This window comes from Engraulis encrasicolus, chromosome 2 (assembly GCF_034702125.1).
Source record: "Engraulis encrasicolus isolate BLACKSEA-1 chromosome 2, IST_EnEncr_1.0, whole genome shotgun sequence".
Taxonomy (NCBI): domain Eukaryota; kingdom Metazoa; phylum Chordata; class Actinopteri; order Clupeiformes; family Engraulidae; genus Engraulis; species Engraulis encrasicolus.
Window position 1 is genome coordinate 37,369,631 of NC_085858.1, and position 15,128 is coordinate 37,384,758.

A 15,128-nucleotide genomic window follows, 5' to 3' on the forward strand; every position below is an offset into this window, starting at 1 on the left:
AAATAGTCTTTCAAAAACTTAAAACAACAGCATGTGGAAATCCTATTGGCTTTGGAGGGCTAACGTCTATAAGACTATACTGTACTCTACTGTATTGCACTGTACTGTACTCTACTATACTGTACTGTACTGTACTGTACTGTACTGTAATGTGATATACCGTACTGTACTCTACTGCACCGTGCAGTATGCTACTGTACTGTACTGTACTGTACTGTACTAGACTGCACCGTACTGTATGCTACTGTACTGTACTTAACTAGACTCCACCGTACTTTATGCTACTGTACTGTACTGTACTATACTGCACCGTACTGTATGCTACTGTACTGTACTGTACTGTACTATACTGCACCGTCCTGTATGCTACTGCACTGTACTGTACTATACTCTACTGTACTTTATTATACTGCACCATTCTGTATGCTACTGTACTGTACTGCACTCCACTGCACTGCACTGTACTGTACAGTACAACTATAGAACTGAAACATGTAGAGCGGTGGTGCTCAAACTGTGGTACGCGTACCACTGGTGGTACTTGAGACATCTCTGGTGGTACTTGGAATGCCATTATGAACCTCTCCTGTACTGACTGGCAAAAGTGAATATGGAAGGCCTTTACTGCGATATTCTAATGTTGGTTGTCAAGGTGGTACTCGGAGAGCTCAACATTTTCTCAGGGGGTACTTCACACAAAAGGTTTGAGAACCACTGATGTAGAGCATTCTGAGGACATGTACAATATTATGCAAAAAGGTGTAGTGGGAATGAGTTATGTTACTGTTACCACTCAAAATCTTGAAGGTTAAAAAAAGTCTTGTGGCATTTTGTTTGGGGGGGCGGGGTATGATCGACTATTCTTCCGCCCAGACTATTTATGTGCCTTGCATATCAAGAAAATGAGTCCAGGTAATGATTTACTTTCATAGTATATACCATATGAGAAGTGTTGTTCTATATAGATATTTCTCCTATGGGTAAGGGTGGCAAAAGACCTACAGTACATGTTGTCCATCAGCTGTCAGTTTTGATAGCAGTTTAAAGGGGCATTCCACCGGTGGAGACATGAATATGTTACTGAAAGTGGGTCATATGTATAGTAGAATAGTAACATACATGTCTAATTTGGTGCCTTCTTGGCCAAGAAAAGGCAGAAAATGACTTTTTAGTGCTTGTGGATTTGTGACAACAATCCCCATAATGCACTGCAATGCTCAAGTTCCACAGGCCACACCCAGTTATTTGGGACTCTATGCATCATCCCTCCCTCAGCTTGCAGGCAGTGTTGCCAGATTGGGCTGTTTCCCGCCCAATTGGGTTGCTTAGGATGGTCGTGTGCGGGTAAAAATGGCATTTAGCAGAAAAACCCGCCCAATTTTAGCCATAGAAATCAATAGAATTGGGCGGGATTTTGAGCTTCTAGGCTGGTTTTGAGCATTTTTGGGCTGGAAATCATCAGCCTCATCTGGCAACCCTGCTTGCAGGTGCATCACAGTGGGACAGACATCACTGGAAAGGAGAAGCTGGAGCACACTGCAGCTTAGTTTTCAAGACTTTATTTTGTGCACACACGCGACCAACGTTTCTGTGTTGCTACACCTTCTTCAGAGTCAAATGATAGCAAGAGAGAGACACACATTTCAAGACTTGACAATCACAGGTGATCCTACTTGGTTTGGCTAAATTGGTCTGATCTCATTGCAGGTAATTGACCCCACCCCCCAACAAGATTGTAGACAATTAGACAGCTTGCCAACTTCCCAAAACAAATTAAAAAAATGAAAAAAAACAATACACAAAGAACATTGTCAATAAAACCACAGCTACAATTATTAGAGGACCACAGCCGCGATGCTGGAACAATTTGTTACAGAGAGCAAGACATATTGTGTTCCTCATTTATGCCCTGAGGCTCCACTGAATTTAGAGTATGAATCCAAAATGCCTTTCCACAAAGCCTCTCTGTCTAATTGTCTGCAATCTTGTCCTGGTGTTGGTGGGTGGGGTCCATTACCTGCAATGACATGAGACCAATTTAGCCAAACCAAGTGGGATCACCTGTGAATGTCAAGTCCTGAAATGTGTGTCTCTCTCTTGCTATCATTTGACTCTGAAGAAGGTGTAGCAACACCGAAACGTTGGTCGGGTGTGTGCACAAAATAAAGTCTTGAAAACTAAGCTGCAGTGTGCTCCAGCTTCTCCTTTCCAGCTATGCCAGTGACTTACTGGCAGTGTTGCCAGATGAGGCTGATGAAATACTCAAAAAAAAAAATACTCAAAATCCGCCTGGAAGCACTAAATCCCGCCCAATTCTATTGATGTCGATGGGAAAGATTGGGCGAGTTTTCCTGTAAAATGCCATTTCTACCCGCAGACGGCCATCCCAAGCAGCCCAATTGGGTGGGAAACAGCCCAATCTGGCAACACTGCTTACTGGAGCCTCAATGCCAGTGATTTCAAAAGCACTGGGACACTGATCTGTGATAGGTCTGTTAGAGCATTAGGTCCAACCCCCTATGGGCGGGGTTGAAAAGGTGGGAAAAAGGCTTGTAGTCTCAACAGAAATCCACCTCTCTTACACTTCCTATGTCGATGATGCAAAATGACCATTTTTACATCATTGACACAGGAAGTGTTAAGAGATGAATGCGGATTTCTCCTATCTCAGGGGGAATTGAGAGATTTTTGAAAGACCATTCAAAAGTATGACTGGGTGTCTATCAATGGAAAGCCTAATGCAAAATGGGTGGAGTGTCCCTTTAAGTACTCAATGATTACTGAGCTAACTAATACAACTTTTAACACAAGTACTAGGTGAGGACTTGTCTGCAAATAAACATTTTTTTAATCTCTGTCTTCTTACTCAACATACACTAAGAAATCATTCCCATTTAATTTGAACTGAAGCCATACTGTGGCCTACATGTAGGCCTATATTGAGTAATCTGTAATGCCATTCTAAAGATGACTGAAATGCTCTCACAATATGCACTTGTAAAAATATAGAATTAGGTGATCTTATGGGGTTCTTCATACATATGGAAAGGTCCTGTCCTTTACCCTCTCTCATACAAATAAAATATGTATATCTGTTATGGAAATTAGAGGATGGAGAACCTGCTACCTAGGGCATCTTGCACTGACACTATCCCATTCAAATCGAGCATTAGCAGCAGTCTATTCTCACCATAGTTTTAGTGTTGGCAATGCTCATTTTAATTCAGACCAAGAATCTTCTCAAATCGTTCACAATGTTACATGCTGTCAAGCACGTAAGCACAGACTCACCCATACTTTCACACTATGTACATTTTGTAGTTTTATCAATCTGGTCTAGCAGGCTACCCTTGCTTCATCTCTTCTGAGGACTATATTAACATTGTCAGCTAAGTATAATGTCATGTAATAACAATGTAATGCGTTACCAACATGACATATTGTATATGACATGGTAGACTTTTTTTTTTCAAGGGGCACCCCTTCTAGGATGTCTTCAAATCAGTCAAGGAACACGTGTACCGAATGATATGCTTCTATCCAGCGCGTAACGATTTCTCGGCTTAGAGCCCCTACTATCATGGATCCTTTCACACACAGATCGCTACTGCCATAGTTCCAAAATAGTTCCAGGAAGTGAGCATCGGTGCAAAGGAGGCAGTTATCACAGGCCCAGGGCGAGAGGGGGCCCAGAATTGGGTCCTCATTACATGATGTATGTATTGGCCTGGGGGGGCCTTTCAGACGACTTTGTCCTGTTCCCTGCCAAAGCTATCAGCGGCCCAGAAGAGTCTACCCAAAAAATTGAGATAAAATGCAAAATTTAAATCCAAAGGTGATTTAAATATTCTCACTATTCACACCCCTCTTCACATGCCCATTTCACCTGGTATTAATAGATTCATTGTTTGCATAGTGTGCCCATTCCATGGCCATACCGTAGCATCGGACTTCCATCAGACCTCCTGGGTGCTTTGAGCTTGTCCTTGCCAAGAGACAGGTCAGGCATCAGGTGGGGCAAATGGGCCAGTCGTCCCAGGTCTTTTTTTGGTTTTAGTAAACGCACACCTTGTGAGGTGCGCATGGCGGTCAATAGTTATTAACTATGAAAAAACAATTCGTCGCACACTCAGAACTTCATGCAGTACTTTTCATAAGACCAACGTTTCGGCTTACGCCTTCATCAGGGTCATTTGAGTTGTCAGTTGTCCAGGCCCATGGACAGAGGGGGCCCAGATCAGTGCCTATAGGGTTGAGCAGTGGGGGGGTGGGGGCACCACATGGCACAACCCTTAAATTGGTCATAAAGGGGGCACCTGTGAGGTAGGCTTAGCCTGCATCTATCAATTTCCTCTGCATGAAGCAACCATTAGGCTTATTCAAGATTCCGCAACGTCTGCATGCGCATGCAGACAGCAATAGATGTTTTTGTTGGGTTTATCAACACGGTGTTGTGAGGAGGGCCAAGACACTGGCAGCCAACCACGTGAGCTAATTTTTTGACCAACAGTGGTTTCCAACAATCAGATGTTGAGTTGTGCGCAGCTAGTTTTGCACAGTCAGGAGAAAACAAAAATGTAGAACCCATGTATACATTCTGGATGAAAATGTTGCATGATGGTTAAATTTTTTGTCCAACTTACCAAATTTCAGCCATGTTGTGCCAACAAGGTGACATGTCACACCTTGCAACTCCCGCATTGCTTATCCCCGTTGATGCCCTTCTGCATTCGTCCTCTGAGGAGACGCACTCCTGAACTGGTTGGCCAACAGTTCAGTCACGTGTATGTAGGCGCATTGTCTCACACCCCTAAACAAGTTTGCACTGCACCCCACTTCAGCTCCTCCTCCCCACCGGTCCCCCTACACCTCACACGTGGTGTGCTGCTAGTAGATCAACTGATGCGAGGTCATCGTCTCATGCACATTTATGGCCGACTTTAAATGCACAGTGTTTACCACATCGCGACGACAAGTTGTTGCTCACATGCTTTGTCAACATGGATCAACGGCAACAAAGTCAAATAAGCCTATTCCCACCCCTCATTCTAATGACATACTCAGCTCAGCGGTAATAAACTTTGCTCCCGAAGCCTCATACAGATGCAATGGCACTGAGGTATGGATCTTGAGCTCAAGATTTCGAACTTGTATTCCCATGCCAAGCTCTTTCTGTGACTTGGAGGTCACGAGGTAAAGCTGAGAGTGGTGAACTAGTGCATTTCAGTTATGGGTAAGTGGTTAGGGCGTCAGACTTGTAGCCCAAAGGTTGTCAGTTTGACTCCCGACCTGCCAGGTTGATGGTGGGATAAATGCAATGTCGTTGTGTGCAGTGTGCAGTGTTCACTTGTGTGCTAGAGTGATGTGTCACAATGACAATGGGAGTTGGAGTTTCCCAATTGGCCTTTCACTTTCTGTGACTTGGAGGTCACAAGGTAAAGCTGAGAGTGGTGAACTAATGCAAGATGAGCTCTGTCACATAAGCACCCAGGTTAGCTTGAATGATCCCATCCCAGTGATGGGTGATGCCTCATACAAGCATGTGTGGCAGAAGAGAGGGATGGGAGGAGCATAGTAAGATATGTGTGCACCTCATGAGGAGGCAGATAATGTGCTGCCATGGGGTCAAAAGGTCATGAGGTCATTTGACTTCCAATGCAGCTAGTAGAGTAGAGTAGAGTAAAATAAAAAAGAAAGCGTACATACCTGTAGTGTCACATGTGCCTTAGTGGCACCTAAAAGCCAAGACAAAGTTACCAATAAAGTGTCCAGGAGTGTCAGTAGTCTCTCTGCATAGAGCAATGTCCATTGTATTCCTTACATGTTCCTATGTCCCTACACACACACACACACACACACACACACACACACACACACACACACACACACACACACACACACACACACACACACACACACACACACACACACACACACACACACACACACGCAAAGCAGCTGTACATTCCCAGAGTGAAGAGGAGTTGAAGGATAAAGTAGTCCAGGTAGAAGCATGGGAAGCATGCTGATAAAGTGTGTAGGAGTGGTGTTAGTTTATGCAGTCCAGTCCCCTATGACAATCTCTCTTTGTATGTCCTCCTGTGCCATGTTGAATAGCTGGATGGCCCTTGGTACAAAGGACTTCCGCAGCCTGTCTGTCTTGCAGGAGATGGCGCGCAGTCTGTAGCTGAACAGGCTTCTCTGGTTGTCGAAGACTGGGTACAGTGGGTGCTTGTAGTTGTCCAAAATAGAGTCCAGTCTGCTAAGTGTCCTATTGTCAGTTGTGGTTGTCAGGGCCTCCAGTTCTGTGTCTACAACAGACTCTACTTTGCTCACCAGCCTGTCGAGACGTCCAGCATCTCTCTTCCTAATGCTACAACTCCAGCATGCTGCAGCATAGGAGAGCACAGCATAGTGCACACAGCTTGTGCTTTAGCGGTTGCGGTTAGGTTTGGCACCACTGTCTGACCAAAAACTGGACATTTCAAACTCAACCGACCTTTTTGCTTGTAAGCAATGACATCCTTCATTATGCGTTCAGGTCAAATGTATTTCCCCCGGGGTATGACCATTAAAAAATGTGATGATCAGGGAAAACTGTGACAGGTGGCAATACTAGTTGTGGTCGGAGTGCATGTATGCGGCAGGAATTGTATTTTCATTAACATATTAAAATATTTTTATATAAAGTTTAATTTACGTGAGCCACATGTACGTGAATTTAGTAGACAAAATAGATTTTACTCTGTATTTTAAGGGTTGCCAGTTCAATTCCCAAGGGTTGGGTGTGCAGGTGACTATTTTGTTGTTATTAACCAATTACCAGCAACAGAAGTCTCCATATAATACGGTTGAATCTCGGATGAAGAAGCATCACTCTTGATAAAATATCACCAATAATTAAGAACACCAAATGTGCAGCTGAGATCATTACTAATGCTCATCTGGTACTCTAAGACCACAAATGGTGCATTAGTGAAGATTTTCAAGATACATTATTACATTACATTGCACTTGGCAGACGCTTTATATCCAAAGCAACTTACAAAAGATGACATCATCAGGCCAACATCACTAGCAGATACAAAGCGCACTGGAAATATACAGAACAACAAGTGCAGTTGCAAAGAGGGGTTAGTTTTTTTTTTAATTAATAAAGAGTACACACACAGCACACACACAAACACATACACACACACACACACACACTCAAACTAAACTAAACTAGACTAAACTAAACTAAACTAAAGATCATGTCAAGAGTCTGCCCTGGGGCTAGGCCAGCTCAAGCATTAGTTTAGTAGCTCCTCTCAAAAGAGGAAGGTCTTTACTTGTTTCTTGAAGGCTGCAAGAGATGTGCTTAGTCTTGCTGCCTCTGGGAGACTGTTCCACCACTTGGGTACAACAACGGAGAACAGTCTTGACTGGGAGTACCTAGAGCGACTGGATGGCAGAGCCAGACGGCTTGTGCTGGATGAGCGCAGTTCCTTCAGATAAGCTGGGACAGTTCCTGCGATGGTTTGTAGGCAAGGGTCAAAGCCTTGTGCTTGATCCGGGCGGTAATCGGTAGCCAGTGCAACTCAATAAACAGAGGAGTAACATGGGTCCTTTTGGGTTGATTGAATATCAAGCGTGCCGCCGCATTCTGGATCATCTGCAGAGGTTTTAGCGCACAAGCAGGTAGACCTGTCATGAGTGAGTTGCAGTAGTCAACGCGGGACAGGACCGTGGCCTGGACCAGTCGTTGTGTAGAATATTGTGTCAGCACAGGTCTGATATTCCGTACGTTGGACATCTGGAATCGACAGGTCCGGGTGACTGAGTTGATACATGGACACTTCCATGTATCAAAAAACTGCTGAAAAAATATGCTAAACCGAGATCTTTTGACTAACTCTAGCTCATTTACCCAGCCTGCTTTGTCAGACCTGTACTGTTCTACTAACCTATTAGTGCTCATGTAAAATCATGCTTAATTAGACTTGTAATGAGTTCATCACATTTGGTGCATCTGTCTCTCTCCCATTAAGGCCTTGACATACAGTATCAGAGCCTATTTTTTTAAAGCTAGCTGTGCTGAAAGTTACACAAGTGGCCCATTGTTTATACAAGCTTCTCCATCACAAGATCTGAACATTATTGTAGGCCTATGTGCAATGATTGAAAAAAAAACAGGAGTTTGTGTGGCTCTATACCTTTTACAGTTGTTTAACTGAATCCAAGCATTACATTTGTTTAACTGCTAGTCATGTAGTGTGTTAAGTTCACTGTTTGTGAAGCGAAGGGAAGTAGAGTTGCTTGCTGGGACTCGAACCCGTCTCTTCTGGTTTATCACAGGGGCTCTGACCGCTACACCAAAGAGCCAGACTCATTGGCATGACAGTCAGAACACACCCACAAGCCTAGCGATGATCACTCCATCTAACTTTGTATTTTGTGTATTTTGTGTATTTTGAAAACACAAAATACAGATACAAATACAAAATTAACTACCGAAAACGTACTGTGTAACTTTCTTTTTAAAAATATTTTTAAAATATTTGTTGGGCTTTTCCGCCTCCATCCGACAGGGCAGTTGGAATGGTGACAGGAGGCGAGTGGGAGAGAGAGACGGAGGAGGACCGGGAAACAATCCAGGCTGGAATCGAACCTGGGTCTCCAGCGCAGCAACCCAGCGCCCCGCTGTCAGGCCATGGCAGGGCCCTGTGTAACTTACTTGGTACGTTTTACTGTTACGTATTTTGTATTGTATATAGGAATACTTTTAGTTGTTTATTTGCCCATCCCTGGTTTGGGGGCCTAGATAAAGCAGTGGAGTGACTGCTCACACTTTTTACTACATTGTGTTGTTCACTAATATCAAACTTCTGCACCACACGTCCAGCCTGTTATGTCTGGTTATACAGAGAAAACTTTGTCTTCAAGAAAAAAAAAACTGCTGAAAAAATATGCTAAACCGAGATCTTTTTACTAACTCTAGCTCATTTACCCAGCCTGCTTTGTCAGACCTGTACTGTTCTACTAACCTATTAGTGCTCATGTAAAATCATGCTTAATTAGACTTGTAATGAGTTCATCACATTTGGTGCATCTGTCTCTCTCTCATACTAGAGTTCCTGTGAGGACACAGACTCGAGACTGGATCCGAAGGAAGACTTTGCATGGTGAGTAGGCAAAGGTTTATATTTGGCTTTGAAAGTGGTGGGGACATTATGGCAAATTGTCTGGGTCAACTATTCTTTCCATTATATTTTTGGAAAAGGTGGTGGGGATCAGCTAGGTTCATCTCAAAAGGGGTATGGACATGTCCCCACCATCCACACTTAAAATTACACCCGTGCTGGTCTGCATAACAAAGTTACTTTGAGTGATTTATTGGGCTACCGGTTAGGGTATCGATATATATATTATTAGTTGGTCTACATAAAGGAGTATATTTGGCTTTGAAAGTGGTGGGGACATTATGGTAAATTGTCTGGGTCAACTATTCTTTCCATTATATTTTTGGAAAAGGTGATGGGAATAAGCTAGGTTCATCTCAAAAGGGGTATGGACATGTCCCCACCATCCACACTTAAAATTATGTAACTTGAAGAAAGCGCTGCAGGACCAGGTGTGACCAAAAATAAGACTGACACACCATGAAAGCCTAATGGGACCAGAAAGAGCAGCCTGTTCTTCACAATATGAACAAAAACAGAACTGCCTGTTCCCTTTCTGGTCCACTCCTCAGTGGATTCTGATGAAGGCACAGGTGCACCGAAACGTCAGTCACTTTGTTCACCAAAATAAAAAAACCTCTTAAAAAAAGTTGCTGAGTGCTCCAGTCATCCTTGGGTCTAGACACTGTGCCCAGTTTGTCTTGAAACTGCTGCCCTCGACTGTGAGCACCACCAAGGCTGAAGCGCAGACATCCCCTCTTCGTTAGGGGCCCCTTGCCATCTTAATCCAGCCCTGAATATAGGGTGCTGTGATATGTCATAGCCTGCTCACGAGTAAACTGCCAAAGTGGCTGGTGTAAAAGTATAATAACTTTTCCCTCCACTTTATTCCTAACCAACGACGGCCAGGAGTGGGCATTTGAAACAGAAGCAGTGTTAACTTAACTTAAGACACAGGAAAGGCAAATGGCATGATACAGATGAGGAGATACAAATGAATGAAAGTTATATGACAATTTAATTATCAACTGCAAAGTAACATTACATTTAACTCAAGGCTACTGTAAGTTACATAGGGTACAGTGAAATCAAATACAGTTTACCCAAGATAGATAGACAGAGAGAGAGAGAAAGAAAGAGGGAGAGAGGGAGAGAAAGACAGAGATTTGGAGCCCTTCAGAGGTAGGAAGTGACTCCCAGAGGAATTTCTAAGGTGAGCTTATATACGGCAACCCCCCACCCCAAAATCGTCCTTTTGTCTTGGGGCCAGTGGCACCACGGGGGATGCCACATCTTCAGTGGGGGGAGAGCTAGCACAAACAGGCCCAAACTCTACTCGAGATAGCATCAACAGTGTAATCTGAGTCATTCAATAATCTCCATATTTACACTGGTGACACTGAAAATGAATACGCATTAATAGCCACAGCCAAGTTTTACCAGCATTTGGTTTGGTTTGCAGGTTGATGGAGTGTCATCGTGTCCATTTCAATGTCTAAACTCTCGTCTTCAAGTTTTGGCAAAGGACGCGCTCAACTTCTTGGAAAAATGAAAGCCTTTGGGTGCGCGATAAAGTGGATCAACTTAAAGGATAGTTCCGGCGTAAAATGAAAGTTTCACCATCGCTTTCCCATGCCACATAATGTATCTAATGATGAGCCATTCCGGGCAATGCCGCGCCGTTATGGAGTTACATAGCTTATTTTAAGCTTTTTGGTGAAAAACGCAGCCAACGCATCACGGCGGGGCCAATTATAAACCTATTCTTTTCTGATGTTTCCCCGCTATAAACAACTTCAAAAACGCTACACACTTCATCACAAAGGTCTCGTCAATCAAACCGAGGCACAGAGAATGTCATCGGACCACACAATCTTTCACTGACCAGTGTTTTCAGAGGTGTCTCACTGTTGCAACTCTCTGACCCGGATGCAGGCTACTCAATCAGGTGGCTAGGTAGGCTAAACATGGTCCGCGGTTCGCACCGGCTACGACCGTAAAATGAAAAGCTGGAACCCCGACCGTTTTCACCGACTGCCACTGTCTAAACCAGCCATATTACGGGAATGGCTAATAGCATTAGAAGTGGACGAAACTGGCGTAAAAACCCGGAGGGATCGCTACTACCGTGTGTGCAGGCAGCAGATTTGAAGAGTTGCATGGAGAGTACAGGTAGGCAGACTACTCTTACAAAGTAATTGCAACACGGTATAATATAACATGGATTCAGCTTTGTAATAACACACCACTGGTGGTGTACTTACATCTGTAAGAGTACTTCTAGTACGACTTTATACATTCCTCCAGCCCTCCTCCATTGCGTAATGGTCCTGACCTTGCGCGCCCTGGCATCCGGGTCAGAGAGTTGCAACAGTGAGACACCTCTGAAAACACTGGCCAGTGAAAGATTGTGTGGTCCGATGACATTCTCTGTGCCTCGGTTTGATTGACGAGACCTTTGTGATGAAGTGTGTAGCGTTTTTGAAGTTGTTTATAGCGGGGAAACATCAGAAAAGAATAGGTTTATAATTGGCCCCGCCGTGATGCGTTGGCTGCGTTTTTCACCAAAAAGCTTAAAATTAGCTAACTCCATAACGGCGCGGCATTGCCCGGAATGGCTCATCATTAGATACATTATGTGGCATGGGAAAGCGATGGTGAAACTTTCATTTTACGCCGGAACTATCCTTTAAGAAAGAAAAATCCGCACTCACAAATGCGTCTCATTATTTATTTATATTACCACCATGTCCAAAAAGCAAACGCGTTTCGGCTATCAAGCCTTCATCAGTGCGTGGTACCAGCGGATTTTTCTTCCTTAAACTCTCGTCTTCCGCTCGTGCTTGTGGCCTCGTGATGCGAGGCGAGACATCATTGACAATAAAAGTTGTATTAATATCTCGCAAAAGCACAATTATTAACAACCTATTACATTTTTCTCATTTGTAATCAGGATGTTGAATGAAGAAAAGTCCCCTAAAAGTTGTTGTGCCTATAGGCTGACAGCAGGGAAACTGTAATTGTTTTCTCCACAGAGGTGGGCCGTCAGTGATTGTTTCCTCCATGGAGGTGGAGTGTCAATGAAGCACAAGGCCACAAGCACAAGGTGAAGACAGGAGATTAGATAATGAGATGTACCCATAGTGTCTGCCAGGCCAAATAGTCCTCAAGGAGACTAAATAGGCTATATAGAATATTGCTGCCATGCTTGTACGGCTTGTCCACACATTCTCACAACAAACAAGTTCACAAACAATCATCTAGGAAAGGAACACAATATTCCATCTGTAATAACATGCTCCTCCCAGAGAGTAGTCTACTTATGGTGTGCCCCTGTCATCTGTCCTATGTAAAGATATTGAGATCTTTGAGAACAAGACTAAGTGAACACAAATCTTGTATAAACAAAGGAGATACACACTCCGCGCTTCTAAACTGATAATCGGGTGCAACCAGAGCAGGACTAAATAATCAGTGCAAAGGGAAAAGAATCTGGTGCCACACGGATGTCTATTTTCTGTTTTTTATTTTTTCAGTGCAGTAAGATTAACGTTTCGACATGAGTCTTCATCAGAGTCCTGAGACGCATGTCGAAACGTTAGTCTTACTGCATTGAAAAAAAAAAAAAACAGAAAATAGACATTCGTGTGGCACCAGATTCTTTTTCCTTTGCACTGAACACAAATCTTCCATGCGATGTGACATAACATCACCGCTTGATAGAAAAAAACACACCCTAGAAGACTTAAAGTGCATTTCTAGCTCACTTCCTGACGAAGGCTTCATGCCGAAACGCGTCGAAGTATTTTAATCATGCTATGCCCAACAAAATAAAGGCATTTTAATTACAAAGAAGATAAGTGCCTTGGTATTTCTACAACTTTTTTGCATTTCTAACTAATTGAAATATCTCAGAGAGCAGGGAATGCAGATAAAATGCTTCTCTGAAGAGGCATTTTGGATACATTGCCTTCACTCCATGTCAGCAGGGGGAATGAAGGAAGAATTTGATTTGTCACCTTTCCAGTAACCCTGTCAGCTTGCATGTGTTCATCTATATTTTTTCTACGTGTATGGGATATTGTGCATGTCAAGTTCATTTGAAGGCTATGGGCAGGGGTGTCGACAGAGGGGGACAAAGGGACAGTTGTCCCGGGCCCAGAGAGAAAGGGGGCCCAGAATTGGGTCCTCATTACATTGCATCTATTGGGCTGGGGGGCCCTTTCAGATGACTTTGCCCTGGGTCCAGCCAAGGCTGTCAGCTGTCCTGTTTATGGGTAGGCCTACTGTATGCATCTATGGACTTGAGCTCACATGTGTTTTTTTCATGGATGCATGCATGCATGAAAAGTGCAATTTTTCCAGTCATAATGAATACTTAGAATTTGATGGTGGTGGTAAGTATTCATGAAAGTAGCATACATTGTGGAAATAAGCTACTAAAATAAAAAAAATACACAGAGCACCTTTAATGATTTGCACTATTTTGTACTATAAGCCTATTTTGGTTTAGAACACAAACAATCACCAATTTTGCTTTTTAAAAACGATATGATAAATCAAGATTGTGCATAGTATACATGGTGAGTAGTTGAAAGTGAAAGCCTATTGGGAAACTCCAACTCCCATTGTCATTGTGACACAGCACACAAGTGAACACTGCACACAACAAAATTGCATTTATGCCTCACCCGTGCAAGGGGGCAGCCCTCAGTGGTGCCCCTGGGGAGCAGTGCGGCGGGATGGTACCATGCTCAGGGTACCTCAGTCATGGAGGAGGATGAGGGAGAGCACTGGTTGATTACTCGCCCCACCAACCTGGCGGGTCTGGAGTTGAACCGGCAACCTTTGGGCACAAGTCTGACGCCCTAACCACTTACCCATGACTGCCCATAGTTAAGGACTTGTTTAGGAAAAATGGAGACTTGGACTTGGACTCGACTTGGCTTTCGTACAACTTGGACTTCACTTCAAATGTGTCTCAACTTGTCACTTGACTCGGACTTGAGTGGAAAGACTTGAGGCGTTCTTCTGACTTGCAAATTAGTGACTTGGTCCCATCACTAATACGACTTCTATATAATGTTGAAGAACATTACACCTGAAATAGTACAACTGCCATCAAGACAAGGCTATCATTGGAACTACTATGCAAGCCTACTTTTAAACTTTGTCCTACTGACACTCACCACTGCTGTGGCCTACTACCAACCTACTCATTTTGTAAAAACTCCTAGCTTTTTACTTATTTTTAGTTGGACCATGAAGAATAATAATAATGATGGTAATAACAACAATGATAGTAACAACAACAATAATGGGATTATTATTATTAGCATATTATTATTATTGTTGTTGTTGTTGTTGTACTAGTAAACATTATAGTCAGAAGAATAAATGCAGCAGCTTAGACTGTTGTTCACCTGCTTTGCCTAGCCTTTATGTGTCAGTTATTTCAACTAGTTGAGCATCAGTAGCCTAGTTGGCTGTTGTCTGCTCTCCTCAGGCAAACAACTAAAAACAACTCTGACAAGTTCAGTGCTGCAACGCACCAGACTCACATGTCACTACCACTGCTCGAGGAGTGTTTACACCGGCAAATGACCCCCGTTACCCGCTGACTTGCTTTTTTACCCCACGAAAATGGAGCGCGAGCTGAATAGAACGCCCACTCCACTCGACTGTTCCACATATCCTCGGTGCTGCTGCGGCTGCCGCCGTAAGAGCGCCCCCTCACGTGGACCGGCCCTGTGACCGCGCGCACACCCGCCGCAGTGTTTGGTGACGACACTCTCCTCACGCTCCCAGGCGCACAGTGCGCTGTCCATAGCGCTCAGCTCACATGGAAGAAGGGGGTTGATATGCGGTAGCAGGGAGATACAGCATCATGGCTGGGCTATAAAATGAAGGATATGCGTGTTTAGTCGGTAGGCTATTGTTGACAGGGAGCGGTGGTTAGGTTAGCTA